Source organism: Apodemus sylvaticus, chromosome 22 (assembly GCF_947179515.1).
Source record: "Apodemus sylvaticus chromosome 22, mApoSyl1.1, whole genome shotgun sequence".
Taxonomy (NCBI): domain Eukaryota; kingdom Metazoa; phylum Chordata; class Mammalia; order Rodentia; family Muridae; genus Apodemus; species Apodemus sylvaticus.
Window position 1 is genome coordinate 28094391 of NC_067493.1, and position 18245 is coordinate 28112635.

Genomic DNA, 18245 nt, shown 5'->3' on the forward strand with positions numbered 1-18245 from the left:
AGGAGCCTGAAGGTAGGAACTGGAAAGGAAGTCAGTAAAGGAACTGCCTACTCCATGCTCTCCCTGCCTTGCTCACCCTGCTTTCTTGTATCACCCGGGTCCACTTACCCAGGAATGGCACCACCCCAGCTAGTGTTTGTTTTGTTTGTATTTAAAGGCAGGGCCTTATGTTGTCCAGGCTAGCCTTAAACTCTCTAGCCAGGGATGTCCTTGAACTTCTAATCCTTTGTCCTTCACTTCCTAGGTGCTGGGATTACAGGCACGCATAATCAGGTTGCAACTATATGGTGCTGGGATGGCGTGCTAGGCCAGCAGTCAGTCAGCTGGGCTACAGCCCCAACCCCTGTGGTTGTGTGTGGTTATGAAGTCACCACCTTTTAGAGCCCTACAAGCCCATCTTGATTTGAAGTTCTGCAGCAGATGCTAGCCAGGTTCTTCCTATTTTATTGTGCCTCGGGTGCCCAATTGCTCTGGGAGGGGCTCCTGGGAGCTTCAAAATGCTTTCCTGCAGATTCTGTCAGTCTGTGACACACATCAGGTCCTTTTCCAAACAAGGACCCTGGCTGCCTGCAGGCCAGCTGCTCGAGGCTTCACAAAGTTGTGGAGATGCAGATGAGTGGGGGTGCTCTGCAGACTTCTAGGTGCAGCAAAAATGAACGGCTTGCAGCACAGGGGCAGCAACTGTGGGGAGCTGAGGGTGAAGCAGGATGGAGGGGTTTGCTAAGGAGAGCCTCAGCAGGTTGAGAACTGGGTTCCCTCCTGAGGGACCCCTAAGGGACCCGTAAGAAGGAGGCTGGTGAGGAGGTCTGATATTGTAGTTTATTTTTATTTTATTTATTTATTTTTTTTTGAGACAGGGTTTTTCTGAATAGCCCTGGCTGTCCTGGAGTTCACTCTGTAGACCAGGCTGGCCTCGAACTCAGAAATCCACCTGCCTCAGTCTCTGCCTCCCAGAGTACTGGGATCACAGGCGTGCGCCGCCACCGCCCGGCTCGATATCATACTTATTAAAGTCAGCATCTACCTCCCTAACAAATCAGGCTTGGCTACTTGTCCCTAACAGGACAAGAGAAGACCCAGGTAACAGTGAAAAGCAGGCAAAGGAGATTAATACAACGTGGGGAATTCACCCTGGGAAGAGGAACAAATGGGTCAGGAGGTACCCCCTCCCCCAAATCCATCTTCAGGGTCTTGTCATGATGTTTAAGTTTCAAAGAGCAAAAGGTAGGCATAGCTAAGTTCTGGTCACCATTGTCTCAGATCCAGTCCTTCCTACAAGGTGGTCAGCAAAGTTTTCTGAACTGTGTAAAAATCCCTTTCCTAGAGACAAGTTCCCCCTCCGGTTACCACAAAGCTTTAAACCCTACTTCCCCCTCGCCTCCCAGTGTGAGACTCCTGGGGAAATGTCAGTTCCTTGGGCCCACGGTTTCACTAGTCGGGTAGCCAAATGAAAGAGCACAAGAGTCCCATCAGAATGGCTTCATTCAAGAAGGTAGAGACATTCTCCTCAACCTAGACTTGAACTCCCTTAAGGCCATTCCATCCCCCCTCTATCCTGGGTCTAATGATGTGCTGGAGGCAGCCAATGGCAGTAGTCTTTATAAAGGATACAGAGCCTGAGTAAAAATGGGCCAAGCAGAGATTGGGATGTGAGGACCACTTTTGGGGACCCCAGTTGGGGCAGCCCAGGCTCCACCAAACCAATGCTGCTCCAGTGACAGAGCCTCAAGGGACCCTCCCAGCTCATGTTACATTCCATTCCATTTCTGTCCTCACTGCTGGGCCCTCCTTACCCACAGTCGCCCACACCATTGTGGCCTGGCACATCCAACTGCAGGTGCAAAGATTTAAATAGCATCCAGAGAGGTCATAGTCTAGACTCTAACAACAGGAACCTGAGGACAGGAGTGACTTGGGTGCCCACAGTATTACCAGGTGACACACACTTTTCAAATGATTCCACTTCTACAGAGCCCAGCACTCTGACCTGTGTTTGACACCATAGCACTCCCCAAAGGTCCACTCTTCTGCAGGGTGGACCAGGAGCTCAGCATCCCATAAGAAAGCTGCTGCCTGTCTGGGATATAGCACCGATCTGCAACGTTTCCCTTTCCCAAATCTGGAGAGAGAGAGAGCTCCGGTTGGCTAAGCAATCTCAGCCCAGCAGCTAAGGACCAGATGTTCCTGGCAGCTGAACTCCCTCCCGAATCCCAGTGAGATGACCCCCCCCCCCCCAAATATGCAGTTTACACAGCCTCTACCCCTCTCACAGTTCTCATTGGATCGTAGTGCTGTCCAGTGACTGGGAGGACTCTGGGAGGACTCTGGAGATGGAGGAGCCAAGCTGTAAACCAGAATCTGGAGCCGCAGTGAACTCCTCAACCTTAGAGTGTTTCTAGTCTTTCGGAATCAAGAACAAAGCAAGACTGTGGGTTGTGGCCAGCGTTGTTTTAGATGCTGGCGGAGCCAGCTGGACCAGAAGACAAGCTATTTTCTGCAGTGAGTGACCGTGGAGGAAGTGGAGCTGTCCTGATGACCCCAGGCTCCGTGCTGTCCCTCCACGCTTGCCTCCGCCTCATGGGGCCCTCACTGTGCGGGCAGCTGCACCTCTGCTGTCCGTCTCTCTTGGCCAAGGGCATTTATATGCCCATGGCCCGTTTGCCACAGTGGGGAAAGAGTGTGAAGAGTTGTGGGAATCAGGCCTGGTGGCACCCTGGTACCCAACTGTAATCCTCGTACGTACTTGGGGCTAAGGCAGGAAGATGGAGAGAGTTCAAGGTCAACCTGGGTTACTTAGCAAGCTCCTGCCGTGAAACATTCGCTTCTAGGAAAGAAAAAAGGTAGACAGACCACACCACTCTCATCCCATCCTCAAGTCTCCACAGTAATGAATAGAAAGAAGAAAGAATGATCTTCCTGAGCAACCACACCCTTCCCTCTTGCTCTGTACAAAGATAAATGAGGAGGTCAAGCGTCTGGGGATGTAGCTCAGCTGCTAGAAGGCATCCTTGGCGTTACAAAGTCCTTGGGTTCCATTTCCAGCACTGCACAAACTGCATGTGGTGGCACTTGCTTTTAGTCTCAATACTCAAAAGGTTCGGGGACGGAGGATCACTCATGCAAGATCATCCTCAACTATGTAGTGAGTTACAGACCACCCCGGGCTGCAGGAGACTCAGTGTCAACAAACAAACACACACACACAAATAAACAGATACACAAACAAAAAGCAAAAAAGCAAAACAAAAAACTCAAGGGGTTCAAAAGCTTGGAATGTGGTGATCGGATCTTGAGCTCCTCTCAGGTGAGTAAACCCAAAGGGGCTTCCCGGAGGAAGTGCCTGTGAACAAACTCCCAGACTACTCCCAGGGCGGCTGAGCAACTTCAGGAGCCACAGAGCTATGCCCCTGCCCCACTTCCCGCCCAGATCTTGCTGAGACGCAAAAGAGCTAATGCCCCTCAGGGGTTAAAGCACCAGGGCTTCCTTGTTAAGGACAGCATTTTATGCTAAGCACCCCTTTTGTTATCACAGATCCTTAAATTAGCTGAGACGTCAGCCCCAAGGTGATTTGACTCCCAGAGGAAGCTGTTAAATCCATCCCCAGGGTCTAGCTGCTCTGGGCTGGGAACTAGCAACCAAGCAAACAGCAGGATAGCCTGTAGGGCAGCCCCACAACTTAGAACACTTCACCAACACCTTGGTGAAGCCAATATACAACAACCACAGCTGCTTTCTGTGGAGGCAAAACTGCAGCTCCAGATGATATTGCTCTAGCCATGACTGGTTCAGTTTACACTCAGCCTTTTGCCCTTACTGTTGGGGTCGGTGGGCGGCGGTGGCAACGGATGGCAGCAGCTCCAGAAAGACCACACCAGCCCAGACAGTTCCACGTGAGGTTTATCGACAGGGGAAAGGGCAAAGGGTGACCGTGGAAAGAGAAGAGGGGAAGAGAGGCGTGTGTGTGTGTGTGTGTGTGTGTGTGTGTGTGTGTGCTTCTCTTATATGTACACGGATGGTGACATGGTCACAGGTAAAGGTGAGCCCAGTGGATTCTGGGAATATGGTGGCCGTTGCCTTGGCAATAGGTGTATAGGTCGCGCTGTAGCCTATGTGATGTCACAGGTTTCGGTGGTCCTGGTACCAACACTTACAAGCCTCCCTGGTCTCTAGGTGTCATTTTTTGCCCACACCAGAGGAGGGGTATGTCTCTGGTGTCCAGCCAAAGGTAGTGCTTGTTGCAAATATAATAATTAAGTATGCAAGTAGGATTGCTATGATTGGTGCAGATAGCCACACCCCCTTTCTAGCTATATAAGCATACATTGCCCTCACGCACATACACGTGAGCAAGCTGTTGACTCACTTTTCAAGTTAACCAGAAGACAACACCCCTACCCCCCACACCCCACAGCACACACACCGTGTTTCCTTGTGATGTTGTAACATTAGGCCAGTGGTCTTTTCTGGTGGGCTTTCAGTCTTTATCACTAGTGGGGTGGGCTGTGGGAGAGAAAACAGCAGATACAACAGAGCAGCACCAGAAGCAGGACCCAGAGACTGGGCATGAAACTTGAAACAGCAGAGGCAGTGGTACCTTGTGTGGAGGTGGAGATAGTGAGTGGGAGAGGGCAGGGAGCCAAGGCTTAGGAAGGATGGGTGATTGTGGACAGCCAGAGTTAAGAAGCTACAGACCATTATGGCTGGGAGAGTGCCAGAGAGATATCCAAACTTCAGAGCCAAAGGCTGAGGGTCCCAGCACCCGAGGCCCATTTTGGGAGCCATTGATACCAGGAGATGCAGTTCACACTGCTGATGGAAGCTCAGGATTACAATAGCTGCCAAGTGCCAGGGGGACTAGTGGTTACATTCCAGAGCAATAAACTTCCTGCTTGGGCACCTTAAGGCATAAGCCCATGGCTTCTAAAGCCAAGAGCCACAGACTTCGAGTTCTCAGGGTTTGGTGTCAGGGCTCTCTAGAGGAGAACAATAGAATGTGAACTTTCTAGGTTGCCTTTCATGATGCAAGCCTGGGTAATCCAACAATGGCTGTCTGTATGCCAGAGAGGCAAAAATAAATAAATAAATAAATAAATAAATAAATAAATAAATAAATAAATAAATAGAAAGAAAGACAGAAAGAAAGACAGAAAGACAGAAAGAAAGAAAAAAGAAAGAAAAAGGTAGCTGCTTAGTCCAAGAGGCTAGAAGACTTAGTACTTCTCCTGATCAGGTGTCGAAATCCCCGAAGGTTCCTGGAGAGCCGTTGGTCTCCAGTTTACATGGGAAGGCCAAAGAAGTTGGATTCTAATGTCAGTGAAGATCCGTGGTTGTACTGCCCTGAACACATCCCGTCTCATTTGATGTCAGCAAAGGATGACAGCAGCAATAGCAGCAACATAGTAGATGTACTCACCAGCAAGAGCAAAAATAACACTCCTTTCCCTCCTCGGACCTCTTTATATATGGGCCACTGGTGGAGGGTGCTACCCACTCAAGGGAAGGGTCTTCCCCCCCCCTCAGTCAATGCTTTTGGGAAATATCCTCCCAGCTATTTCTGGGGAAAACCCACCCAGAGGGGCATCTGTTAGTTCCAGATCCAACCAAGTTTACAACCAAATTTACCCATCACAGAGCTGTCAGTCTCTGGCTCTGCTGGTACTCAGTGACTCAAAAGCCTTGAACTTCCAGGCCTGGAAGAGCTTCTCCTCGCCAACCTAAAATGTAGATAGCTCTATATAGATATATCAGGGCTCCAGAGAGCACATTAATGACATGAGCAAGAAGAGGAGCTGCTACCCTGCATTCAATAGCTGCAGACTTAGTGTTTCTTTGTGTTCATGGGGCATGTGTTAGAACCAAGGGACTCGGAGGCCTCTGTTCCTAAGCGGCAGCTTCAGCTCCAGCACTAGATGATGTGTGATATGCACAGGTTCCTCTCGATGAGCACAGCAACCATTACCTTCTTCGTGAGAGCAGCTGTGACTCCCAGCCATTCAATCTTACCAGTGAAGACTCAGGAGCCAGATGCTGGGGTGGAAGCCTGCTAGCTCAGAGAGGCAGAGAAAGCGCCCAGCTGACCTTCCTCTTCTGCCGACATTCCAGAAGGAAAAAGCCTGTTCTTCTTCACACTTCAACTCAGTGTCTCTCCTTTTTCTTTCCTGTGTTTTCTTTCTTTCTTTCTTTTTTATTGAATATATTCTTTATTTACATTTCAAATGTTATACCCTTTCCTGGTTCCCTGTGTTTTCAGAAAATCCCCAACCCTCCCTCCCTCCCTCTGCCTCCAAGAAGATGCCCCTCCACCCAACCTGCTCCCACCTACCCCCTCTTGATCTCCCCATGCTGGGGCATCTATCGAGCCTTCATAGGATCAAGGACCTCTCCTCCCACTGATTGAAGCCCAACAAGGCATTCCTCAGCCACAATTGTGGCTGGAACCATGTGTACCCCTTGGTTGATGGCTTAGTCCCTGGGAGTCTTGGGGCGTCTGGTTCTTCCCCATGAGGCTGCAAACCCCTTCAGTTCCTCCAGTCCTCCCTCCAACTCCTCCACTGGGGATCCTGCATTCATCCTGTGTTTTCTTATGTTTACTCCCTGTCAACTGGTTGCTTGCTCTGCCTCTTGACCTATCATTGACTTTATATAGTTCTATCATGTACTTGGTCTGAGTCACACTACAAGTTCTTGTTTACAGTAAATAGAAAGCTCTTGGGTAAAAGGTGTGTGTCAGGGCTGAGCCACACCACAACAAGATTTTCCTAGTTCAGAGTCTTGTGGTTCACAATGTGATCAAATATCTTGCAACACGTTTGTAGCTCCCTTCTAGCTCCGTGTAATTCTGACCCATTTCTATATGATATAGGGGAATGTTAGAAGTTGGAAGATTAGCAAAAGGAGGAACTCCATCTATGCAGCCATGCAGAAGTTCTAATCCATCCTGAGGTGAGACTCTTCAGTGATGTGGCTGCTTTGGGGTCACCCACACCTGTACTACTTATCGAGTACAGGTAGGTAACCCCTCACCTGTACTCGATAACTAGGCCCAATAAACTCACTGCTCACCATGTTGGACTTGGGTAGACTCACATGCTGGTCTGTCGTTGGTACCTGGTCTAGGGCAAGAAGATGTCCATTTGCATCTCTCTAGAAAAAGGTCACATGACACCCAGGTCCTTGGATGTGTTCATCACTTTCCTCCATTTTCCCTCAGCCCAATCTTAGCCTCCCATTTCAAGAACACTGTCACTAAAGTGCAAGGTAGGATACTCAGGATTCACAGCCACAACTCCACAGAGCTTGAGTAAATCAAGAATTTTACTGCCACTTTCATGATGGACAGGGCCACACCTGCTACTGGAGAACAGGAGAGGCCATAGTGGACCTCAGACCCTGACTGGGTTTGTCACCAAAGTCTGCCAGAGAAGAATTAACCTTGACTTTGTCTTCTCTTTTATCCCCAGGCTGACCTTCAGCCTCTGTGTGAAGGTCTCCACATTCCCACCATGTTCTTTACTGCGGATACATGAGTATATCTCTACCCCTCCTTTGGTTCACGGTGGCTAGGCTGATTGGCCAAAAAAAATGCTTCCTATCACCACAGCACAGCCACAATTTCCACACAAGGGTGGTTTGAGGAAATGACCTCTTATACCAGGCAAATAAGACCACAGGGAACTACCCAACTGCCACTTCCTGTTGTTGTGTCCTCATTGGGGATGGAGGTGCCAGGAGGCTGGAAAGGTCACTAAGGTGGTGTGGTGGGCTCTGCCCAGTTTGGGTCATGTACAGTGGTGAAGGTGGTTAGCTACATTAGCTTGCAGAGCATGTACTGCTGACAGACCACAGACAACACCCTCTCAAGGGCCACAAGCTCCTTCCATTCCTTTCTATCTCCTGGCCAGTTGTGATAAGATCACTTTTTATTGGGTACCTCAGGAGTTGTCTTTGTCCTCAGAGGGCTTGGATAAGTCTGAAAGAAGGATTCAGCATAGTTCTGGGCTACAGAATGCTTGTGGGTCAGAGCTGGGGTTATGATAGCAGCCATCTACCCCTAGGTAACACATAGCCTGCCCACCTAACCCACCTGCCTTCCCGCTGAATTGATACTAGTTTTAAATGAGGGCTTATGTACCACTGAGAACCTTGCTTAGAGCTCAAGCGATCAAAGTGTTGAACCTCAGCAACAGTAGTTTCTTGGGATTCTGGGAAGCTCCTGGTACAGGGAGTGTTGTGATGGGCTTTGGTTGAACCAGTCCTCTCTGGAGCTGCCCAGCTTCTCCAACTGACCAGCCATGATCTACAGTGAGGACACTGTTGAAGAATGGGCCCCTCTGAGCAAAACAGCCACAATCTTCATCAGATCGGCTGTTTTTGGTTCCAGAAGTTTATTACAATCTGGCCTATAAACTGTTGACATTCCTCCATAGGAAAAGGACACAGAGGACATGGGAAGAATAGATGGGCCTTCACCTATAGTCCAGCTATCCCTCCATCCATTTGTAGGCAGTCCTACTCTAACTGTAAGAGATGTTAGAGTCTATAAGCTAGGGAGCTGCAGTAATATGGCTATGGGAAAAGCCATCATTTGGGACATAGTGGTTTGAATGAGAATGACTCTTGTCTTAGGGATTTACTGCTTGAACAGACACCATGACCAAGACAACTTTCATAAGGACAATATTTAATGGGCTGGCTTGCAGATTCAGAGGTTCAGTCCATTATCAAGGCAGAAGCATGGCAGCATCCAGGCAGGCATGGTGCAGGAGGAGCTGAGAGCTCTACATCTTCATCTGAAGGCTGCAAGCAGAATACTGGCTTCCAGGCAGCTAGGATGAGGGCCTTCGAGCCCATGTCCACAATGACACAACTTCTCCAACAAGGCCACACCTCCTAACAGTGCCACTCCCTAGACCAAGCATAGACAAACCATCGCAACTCTCATAAGCTCATATATTTGAATACTTGGTCTCCAGCCAGTGAAACTGTTTAGGAAGGATTAGGAGGTATGGCCTTTTGAAGGAAGTGTGTTACTGGGGGTAGGCTTTGATGTTTCAAAAGCCCATGTCAATTCCAGTTAAATCTCCCCCCTCCCTTCATGTAAGCTCTTAGCTACTGTTTTAGCACCATGTCTGTCTGCCAGCTGCCATGCTCCCTACCATAATGGTCTCAGACTCTTTACACACAGCATTTATTTGCCACAGGGGTTTGGCTCACACCTTGGGGGTGGGAAACAACTGCCAGCCTTCCAGCTTGCCGATCTTAAAGAGGGCGGCCATGGTGCCCATGTAGATGCAGCGCACGGCTGCAGTCCCATAGCTGTGAGTGCGAGCTCCCAACGTCAGCCTCCTGCACAGCCACCAATGTAGTTGTTCAGGGGGTCATCGGGATTCTCTCAGACCTGGGCACTGACACAGGTGGTAAGGCCAAACATTGCTCCGACAGCAGCTGCAGTGAATGTGAACCGGCCAACTCTGGCCACTGCTTCCAGGGCCGAATCTGTGGGGTTGTGTGTGATGCTGTAAGCAGAGCCTGTTATGCTGCGAAGGCTGCCTAAGGCCATGGTGATGTAGGCCTTGCGATGACACTGGGAGCCATTGGGGAACTCATTGTAGGATTCAAAGAGCCGCTTTATCATTGCCGTCCCTAGCCAGGCTTGCTAGGCTGTGTCTTGATCGATTGGTCTCAGACTCTTAACCCTCTGGAACTTTGAGCCCAAGCTAAAGGCTTTCTTTTCTAAGTTGCCTTGGTTTTGGTGTTTTGTCATGGAAATTGAAAGATAACTCTGACACAGGGTCATCCACTCTCTAGCTAGTAACTCCTTACCCATGCTCTGTAAGCATGACGGCCTCATTAGTTCCCTAGGAGCCTAGCTATATGGCCTAGATATTTGTACACAAATATGTGTGTATATATATATGGATGTGGGTATATGTGTACATGTATGTGGGTATGTGTGCACATGTATATGGATGTGGGTATATGTACCAGGTGTGCACATGGATATGGATGTAGGTATGTGTACCATGTGTACACATGCGCATGGATGTGGGTATATGTACTATGTGTGCACATGTATATGAATGTGGGTCTATGTGCATATGTATATGGATGTGGGTATATATGCCATGTGTGTACATGTATGTGGATGTGGGTATGTGTGCACATGTATGTGGATGCGGGTATGTGTGCCATGTGTGGTCATGTGCATGGATGTGGGTATGTGTGTACATGTATGTGGATGTGGATATGTGTGCCATGTGTGCACATGCATATAGAAGCCAGAGATAAACCTCAGGTTTTGTCACTCAGGACAACAGTTTTCCTTGTTTCTTTAGGACCTGCGCTGTTGTGAAGTGTTGACTGTAAGCTGCATTCCTGTTCCCAGAAATAACAACTCTGAGACTCAAATACAGTTACAAATATCTAGGCCATATAGCTAGGCTTGTTCCCAGACTAGCTCATAACTTAAAACCGCGTTATTCTAAGTCCTTCCATGTGGCTAGTTACCTCTGCTAAGCTTTCGTACATCTGTCCTCTGTGTCTCAGGAGGTATCCGCCCATGCCTGGCTCTATTCCCAGAATACCTTCTGCCTGCTGAATGTCCCACCTTCTATTTCCTGCCTCAGCTATATGCCAATCAGCTTTAATTGACAGGCGTTGCGTCCAGATAGTACATAAGAGATTTTTCTCTACAATGGGGCCTGATAATTAGACTAGGTTGGCTAGCCAGAGAGTTCAGGGCATCATTTTGTCTGCCTGTCCCCTTTGCTCAGACTACAGGAGAGCACCACCCTGCCTGGCTTTGTAGGTGGGCACTGGGGATCAAATTCAGGTCCTCACACTGATAGGGCGTACACTTTAGGGACCAGATCATCTCTCCGGCACATCCTTAAATTATTGTCTTAAGGGCACACGGGCTTTCTGAGTCACAGTTGTGGGTGTGGAGCACTGTTTGCTCCACTGCTGTTCTTCTTCACTGCGGTCCTGTCCTTCTGGGGATCAGGACGCGGCCACAGCCACGGCTTCTAAAGCCGCTGAAAAGGTGCCTGGGAGACTGGGTAGCTAGTCACCAGACTAGAATTGCATTCACTAGCCTTAAAGATGACGAATTGGCTGACTTGATCAGTGGAAGAAAGGAGACAAAAAAAAGTAAAGTGAGAGGAGCAGTTGTCATGCCGGTGTCATACATCTGAGTGAGCGGCACCACAAGATAAACTGCCTAGCAGTGAAAGCTTGAAGACCGGGGATCTGTTCTAGATGAGAATTACAGCGATTCAGTGACTTGCATGGTCCTTCTGGGATTAGGCAGAATAGCAGTTCCAGCAGTACTAAGCCAGCACAGAAACTGAAGTCACTATTGCAGATACTTATGTCTCTACATTAATAAATGGACTTAATCAATTGTCTAGAAAATACAAAGGAAAAGCACTTTGAGCAGTGTGGACAATTGTGCAGGACTTGGGTACCATCTGAACACACGGTGCATCCTTATTTCATGTTCCTGCCTCATGGGAAGCACCAAGAACCTCACGAAGCCTGTTCCCATTGCTGCAAACCTTTGCAGTGAGGTCATGCCTCCCTCCATGGTGATGGGGAATGTACCACCAAGAACTGGCTTGGGATGACTTTCTAGGCAAGAGCCTTGTGGCTATGACATCTCATTATGAGGCTTGTGGTGGTTTGAATGAAAATATGCTCACAAGGGGTGAGACTATCAGGAGGTATGATCTTGTTGGAGTAGATGTGGCCTTACTGGAGGACTTATGTCACTGGGGGTGGGTGGGATTTGAGGTCTCAGATGTTCAACACAGGCCTGACTTCTCTCTCTCTCTCTCTCTCTCTCTCTCTCTCTCTCTCTCTCTCTCGATTGCTTGCATGCTGCCATGTTTTCTGCTATGACTATAATGAACTAAACCTCTGAACCGTAACCCATCCCTAATTAAATGGTTTCCTTTATAAGAGTTGCCATGGTTAGAGCAGGCCTCCTGGGAGACAGGCAGAGCTGTGGGGTGGGGGTGGGGCAGGCATACCAATCCATATCAAATGCAGGTGGAGGTGCTGACAGGAAGGGAGATGGGGCTCTCTCTGACAGGGCGGGATAGAGTTCACATCTGCTGGTCTCTGTGGGGCCCCAGCTTGCATGGGGGTTGAGGCAGGGGTCTCACCTCTGTCTCTGGTCGGAGAAGTTCTCCTGAGAGAAAAAAGAATAAATAAATTAATTAACTTGAGAGAGAGAGAGAGAGAGAGAGAGAGAGAGAGAGTGAGTCATGGCATCTCTTCCAGCAATAGAACCTTGACTGCAACAGGCCCAAACTCTTAAAGACTTGATTTTTCAGGGATAGCCAGCCAAGGGACTTCTTCTTCAAGGGGTTTAGTGGAGAAGGTAGACCTTCTGTTTCTCAAGGAGTGGCTTAGGCTAGCACACTGCAACACATATGTGTTTGCATACACATGCATGCAAAGGTCCACTCTATACATGTCCAATTTATGTGAACACTTGCATACCCAGAGCAAGCATGTGCCCAAGAGAGGCCCTCCAAGTGTCTTCTGTATTCCTCACCTGCCTCCCATAGGAGAGTGTGGTAATTTCCTTGTGATAGGTTTGTGAATGATGTTTGGGTGCTGTGGAGTTGGCGAGAATATATTCCCTGGGACTTCACAAAGGAAGTTGACCAACACTGGATAGTATGGGCTTGCACTTGAAAGCCATAGAGATGGATATGTGATCAGGCACATGCACACACACACACACATACACACACACCCGTATGTATGTGTAAAGGAATATATACAATACACATGCATACATACAGAAGTAACCTATGCTCACTTCTGTGTGGATGTCAAATATGTGCACATATCTGCACAGGCTTATGGTCCCTATGCATAGACAGCCATGTCTTGTGTGTACACAGCCTTGAGACTATTCAGAACCTGCAGGAGTAACATATATAAGACATTTAACATACAGAAGCTTTGTCTCCAGGTGGTCCAAGCACTTGCGTGGTGGTTTTGCTGCTGTTCCACTGTATGCTGAGCTGACTTCATGTCCTGGCTTCCCAGGCTCTGTGTCACTTGCGACAAAGCCCTGGTAAGAACTTCAACATGGTTCTTAAGAGAACCAGAGTTGAGGAAAGTCTGTATATGTCACACCTAAAGGCAGAGGCATGACCGTGAGTCTAGGCTGAGCCCTGGTGTTTAAAGAGGTGTGAATCAAAATTCCTGGAGACCAAGGGTATTCCTTTAGGACCAAGGGTGATGTTTCAGCTTAATCCCAGGTACCATAGATGGGGCGTGCCCTCTCTCTATGGTCTGAGACTCCAGCTGGAGCACAGACCATGGTGGTGTGGGTGTAGTAAAAGCAGGTGCATTGCCCTTGAACTCTGAGGCAGGTGGGATCTCAATACCAGGCTTTCTCAATGCAGGTGCATCTTCCAACCTTATCTTGCATTGAGTTCCTGCTCCCAGGAAGCTGGGGTCCTGTCCACCTTCATTCAGCCTCACCCTGAGGCACCTAGAACCATTAGAGTTAACACCAGTGTCCCAGACACCTAGTCTCCCAGAGGTATCCTCACCCTTCGGTGGATGCAGTTAGCTTAGAGTTGTGTGGGGCTTGCACCCCGAGCTTGGTGCATTATGCTAGTTCCTAGCTAGCTGTCGTGCTAGTCTGCAGAGTACCTGAACTAGACTGCAGAAAGCGTCTGCCAGGGCATGACACACAGGGAAAACTAGGCAGAGTTTTCCTGCCACAGACACCTTTCCAGTTCTCTTTTATTAAAAAAAAAAAAAAAAGTCAGAAACTTTCTCTCCAGGCCAAGGATAAATTAGCTAAGGACAAATGCAGCGCGATGATCATTTATCATCCAGCCCGGAGAGGATGCTGGGAGCTGTCCTGGCCTGTGACTCAAGGTTAGAAGCCTTACTTTCCCTCGTTATTTCTATTTTTAACAATTGCGTTCAGGCCTTCTGCAAAAATAGCAAGAGGTGAGGCCATTTGGAGAGCTAACGTGTTCCCTTTTGTCAGGAAACCGCGGGATGCAGGGAAAATGTGGCTAGGACTTCAACAAATGCTACTGAGTCCTCTGCCCACTGAGCTAAAACTGGCCCTGAACACTGCTCTGATCTGTGGTCAAAGAGGGAAAATGGATAAACTGAGGCTAGACAGGGCAGAGGGTGCTCAAGGCTATTTGGTGGGGGAAGCCCCTTGTTCAATGTATACAAGCACATGTGAGCTTGCATGCATGTGTATGTCTAGAGCTAAAGTATGCCAAGCAGACCCTACAAGCATTTCCTACATTCCTATCTGCCTCCCAGAGTACACGATGGGACCCTGACTTGTATCCAGTTGTGGGATGGGCAAGGATGCTTCCTAGAGGCTGCCCAGAAGATACCCCAGCAACACTGAGCAGTAGAGAATATAGAATATCTGGTTATTCATCTATGCAGAGTAAGGGCTCCGGGGATGAGTCATGGCTGTAGAATGTGATTGACCACAGGGCCCTGAGAGCCTGGCCAGGGAAAGGAGCTATAAGGACAGGCAACCACTCTCTGTTTGTGTTCTTTATTCTCTACTGCCCAGTGTTGGTGGCATATCTTCTGCATAACCTCTGGGAATGCATTCTAACCCATCCTACCACTGGGTACCATTCAGGACCCCATCACAAGGAAATTACCACATATCCTGGAATGCAGATAGGAAATGTAGGAGCTGCTTGCAGGGTCTGTGGGCAACACTTTTCCTCCAGACATACACATGTATGCTGGCATCCATGCACTTGTATGCGTTGGACACTCGTGAAGTGTGCCTGCATATGTTTGCATGGGAGCTTGTGTGTGTGTGTTGCAGGAGTGCTAGCCACTACCGGAAAACCAGAACACCAAACTTCTCCAAAAGCCTCAGGAAGCTCTAGCCAAGATCTTTCTGTCCAGTAGGTGGGCATCATCCTTTGTTCCTGAAGAGCGGTTGAGGTCTAGCCAGCCTTAGACTGTGAGCCGATGGCACAGAGTCACTGAGCAGGGTCATATACCCAGCTGCAGATCCATGTCCCTATGGCTGGGCCCTATGTGCACAGCAGGGCCTGGAGCCTCTCAGACTGTGGTGTTTGAATAGGTATGGACCCCAGAGACTCACGTGTTTGAATGCTTGGCCCATTGGGTGACCAAGACGTGATGGTCTTGTTGGAGGAAGTGTATCATTGTAGGGGTGGCTTTGAGGTCTCATATATGTTCAAGCTATACTCACAGTCTCCCGCTGCTGCCTATGGACTAAGATGTAGAGTTCTCAGCTCCTTCTGCATCATCCTGTCTGCCTGCAGGCCTCCATGCTTCTTGTCATGATAATGGACTGAACCTCTGAAACTGTAAGTCAGCCTCAATTAAATGTCTTCCTTTGTAAGTGTTGCCTTGGCCATGGTGTCTCTTCATAGCAAGGAAATCCAAACTAAGACATCCAACCATCTCCCAAACACCATACAGCCCCACTGGTCCCCTCTGCACTGCCGGCTCATTGCTTGTCTCTCTCCCTAGGAAAATGGTTTGGTCCAACACACTTGGAGAAAATGTTCCTTAGCCACTGGCCCACTGTTCTGTTGTCCCCTGGGGTTCTCAGCGAATGGCTGCTTGCAGTGTTGGCCTTCTGTGCATGCTACCTGGACTCTATCTGTGCAGTTTGTCTATAACCTACTCTTGTCTGTGAATGTATTGTTTTTCTGATTTCCTAAATTTCTAACTATCCATATTGCATTCCTGACCTCCATGAAGAAGCCAGTGTGGGAGAGGGGTCCGGGATGGGCCACTCCTTACTGCAAAGGCAATGGTAACTGGGGCTGAGCCTCTCTCAGGGGCTGGTCACATATAGCCCAGTTGGTAGAATACTGGGTCCCTAGTCCTTCATAAACCAGGTATGATGGTCTCGTTTATAATCCCGGCACTCGGGATGTAGAGGCAAGCAGATCAGAGAATTTCAAGGTCATCCTTATCTAAGCAGCAACTTGGAGTCTTGCCTGAGATGTGTAAGACCCCATCTCAGAAAATAAAAGGACTCGGGAGATAGTTTAGTCAGTGGTGCAAGTACCTGAGTTGGCTCCACAGAAACCACATTTTAGAAAAGCTGGGCATAGTGACATGTGTATGTAATCCCAGAGGGGGGGGAAGAGAGAGAGAGAGAGAGAGAGAGAGAAAGAGAGAGAGAGAGAGGAAAGGAGGAGAAAAGATAGATGGAATCCAAGGACAGAAACTCAAGGTCATACTTTACACACATGTGTGTACCTGTACACATACACATATGCACACATACACGCAGCAAATGCGCACACACACACATATGCACATACGCACGCATATACCTGCACATGTGATCAGGCTTCCATCAGCTCGGTCTATAGGAAAGCCTACGTCAGGGAAAAGCAGCTTGTTGTGGTAGAAATTAGAACAGCATTGAGGGGTGAGGGGACAGATGCGAATGGGGAAGCAACACGGCGAAGGAGACAGCCCAGGTGTGCTGTCCAGAGTTTACAGCATCATTGTGCTCCTCTTAGGTTCCATCCTCCCATGGGCTTCTGAGGAAACCCACAAAGATGTCACTCTGCACAGGTGCCGGAGGCATCGAAACTACTAGGACACCCCCTCCCCAAAGCTGTTTGTACTGGCTGATTTTGTGTGTCTACTTGACACAAGCTGGAGTTATCACGGAGAAAGGAGCCTCCTTTGAGGAAATGCCTCCATGAGATCCAGCTGTGGGCATTTTCTCAATTAGTGATCGATGGAGGAGGGTGGTACCATCCCGGGGCTGGTAGTCCTGGTTCTCTAAGAAAGCAGGCTGAGCAAGCAAGTAAGCAGGATCTAGTAAGCAGCTCCCCTCCATGGCCTCTGCATCCACTCCTGCCTCCAGGTTCCTGCCCTGCTTGAGTTCCAGTCCTGACTTCTTTTGATGATGGGCAGCAGTGTAGAAGTGTAAGCTGAATAAACCCTTTCCTCCCCAGCTTGCTTCTTGGTCATGATGTTTGTGCGGAAATAGAAACCCTACCTACGACACTGTTTATTGTTACCTGCAAGGGGAAGTGGCTGTGTTATGAGAAAACATAAGAGCAGAGAGGCTTCCATCCCTGGGTTGGGGGCCAGCTCAGATGGCGAAGTGCTTTCTTTGAAAGTGTGAGAGTTTGAGGTTCATTCCCCAGAGCCTACACAAAATGCTGAGCCTGGTGTTGGAGGTTTTCAGTCCCCCCACACACATACAACACACACACACACACTTTTCATATCTAAAGATGTTGCTGGCCATATATTCCTTTGGGGAAAAATTTATGTTTTTAGCTTTTGAAGGTATAAAGATAAATGATGACTTATGGAAATTATTAGAATATGATGTAATGATTCACAAAGCTAGTTTTCAAAATGACCCAGCTCCTGAAGAAATGGTGCTGACTATGAATTTTAGAAAGCTGCCCACTCGTGCCCATATCGGTTCGAGATTGACCAACAGAAAGTGCTTATGCAATAGATGTGGGTCGGTGTGTGGTGTCTCAAAAGTAAAAATGTCTTGGGAGGGAGGGTTTCATATAACCCAGTCTGGCCTTGAGCTCCCAAAGTGGCTTAGGGTGGTCTTGAACTTCGGGTCCTCACAGCTCTGCTTCCTGAGTGTGTAGGATTATAGATGTTCCATACTGTGCCCTGCTTTCAATTTTTCCAGCTAGTCCTGCTAACATGGTGGAGGCCCGGGGTCTGGACAAGTAAGAGTCCACGTGTATCATGCAGGGTGTGGGTGAGAGCAGATGGTGGTGAGAACGGAGTCCAGCCCAGGAGGACATTTAGAGCCGTTGCAGAAGCAGCTGAGGTGTTGCCCCAAGGGTAAGAGGCTTGTACTCAGCTTAGCCTCTGACCCAGGCTGCTCATAATTACAACAACAAAGATCGATGGTGTGAACATTCTCTCAAAATGATGCAGAAGAAACTAATTAGGGGGGGAGAAAAAGCTGAGATAATGGAGAATGAGGTGTGTGTAAATATTTTTATCTTCTAATCAACTGTGATTAGAGAAGCTTGATGTCTTAGCTGGAGTCTGGGGAGATGTTCAGCCTTCCTCCCTTCCTGGCCATTACTTAACCAGGGGGCTGACAGCGGGGGGGGGGGGGGGGAACAAATCAGTGCTGGTTCATTTTACGGCTCATTAACCAGCATAACAGATACCCATTACTGTTTTTTGGCATTAAGGGGATTCTGAAAATGTATACATCGCTAATGACACTGGA

General features: G+C 48.6%; 1 pseudogene; it reads right to left on the minus strand.

The window, feature by feature from the left end:
• Positions 1-9210: 9210 nt before the first annotated feature.
• On the minus strand, positions 9211-9635 carry LOC127673146 (NADH dehydrogenase [ubiquinone] 1 alpha subcomplex subunit 11-like; annotated as a pseudogene).
• Between the last annotated feature and the right edge of the window lie 8610 nt (positions 9636-18245).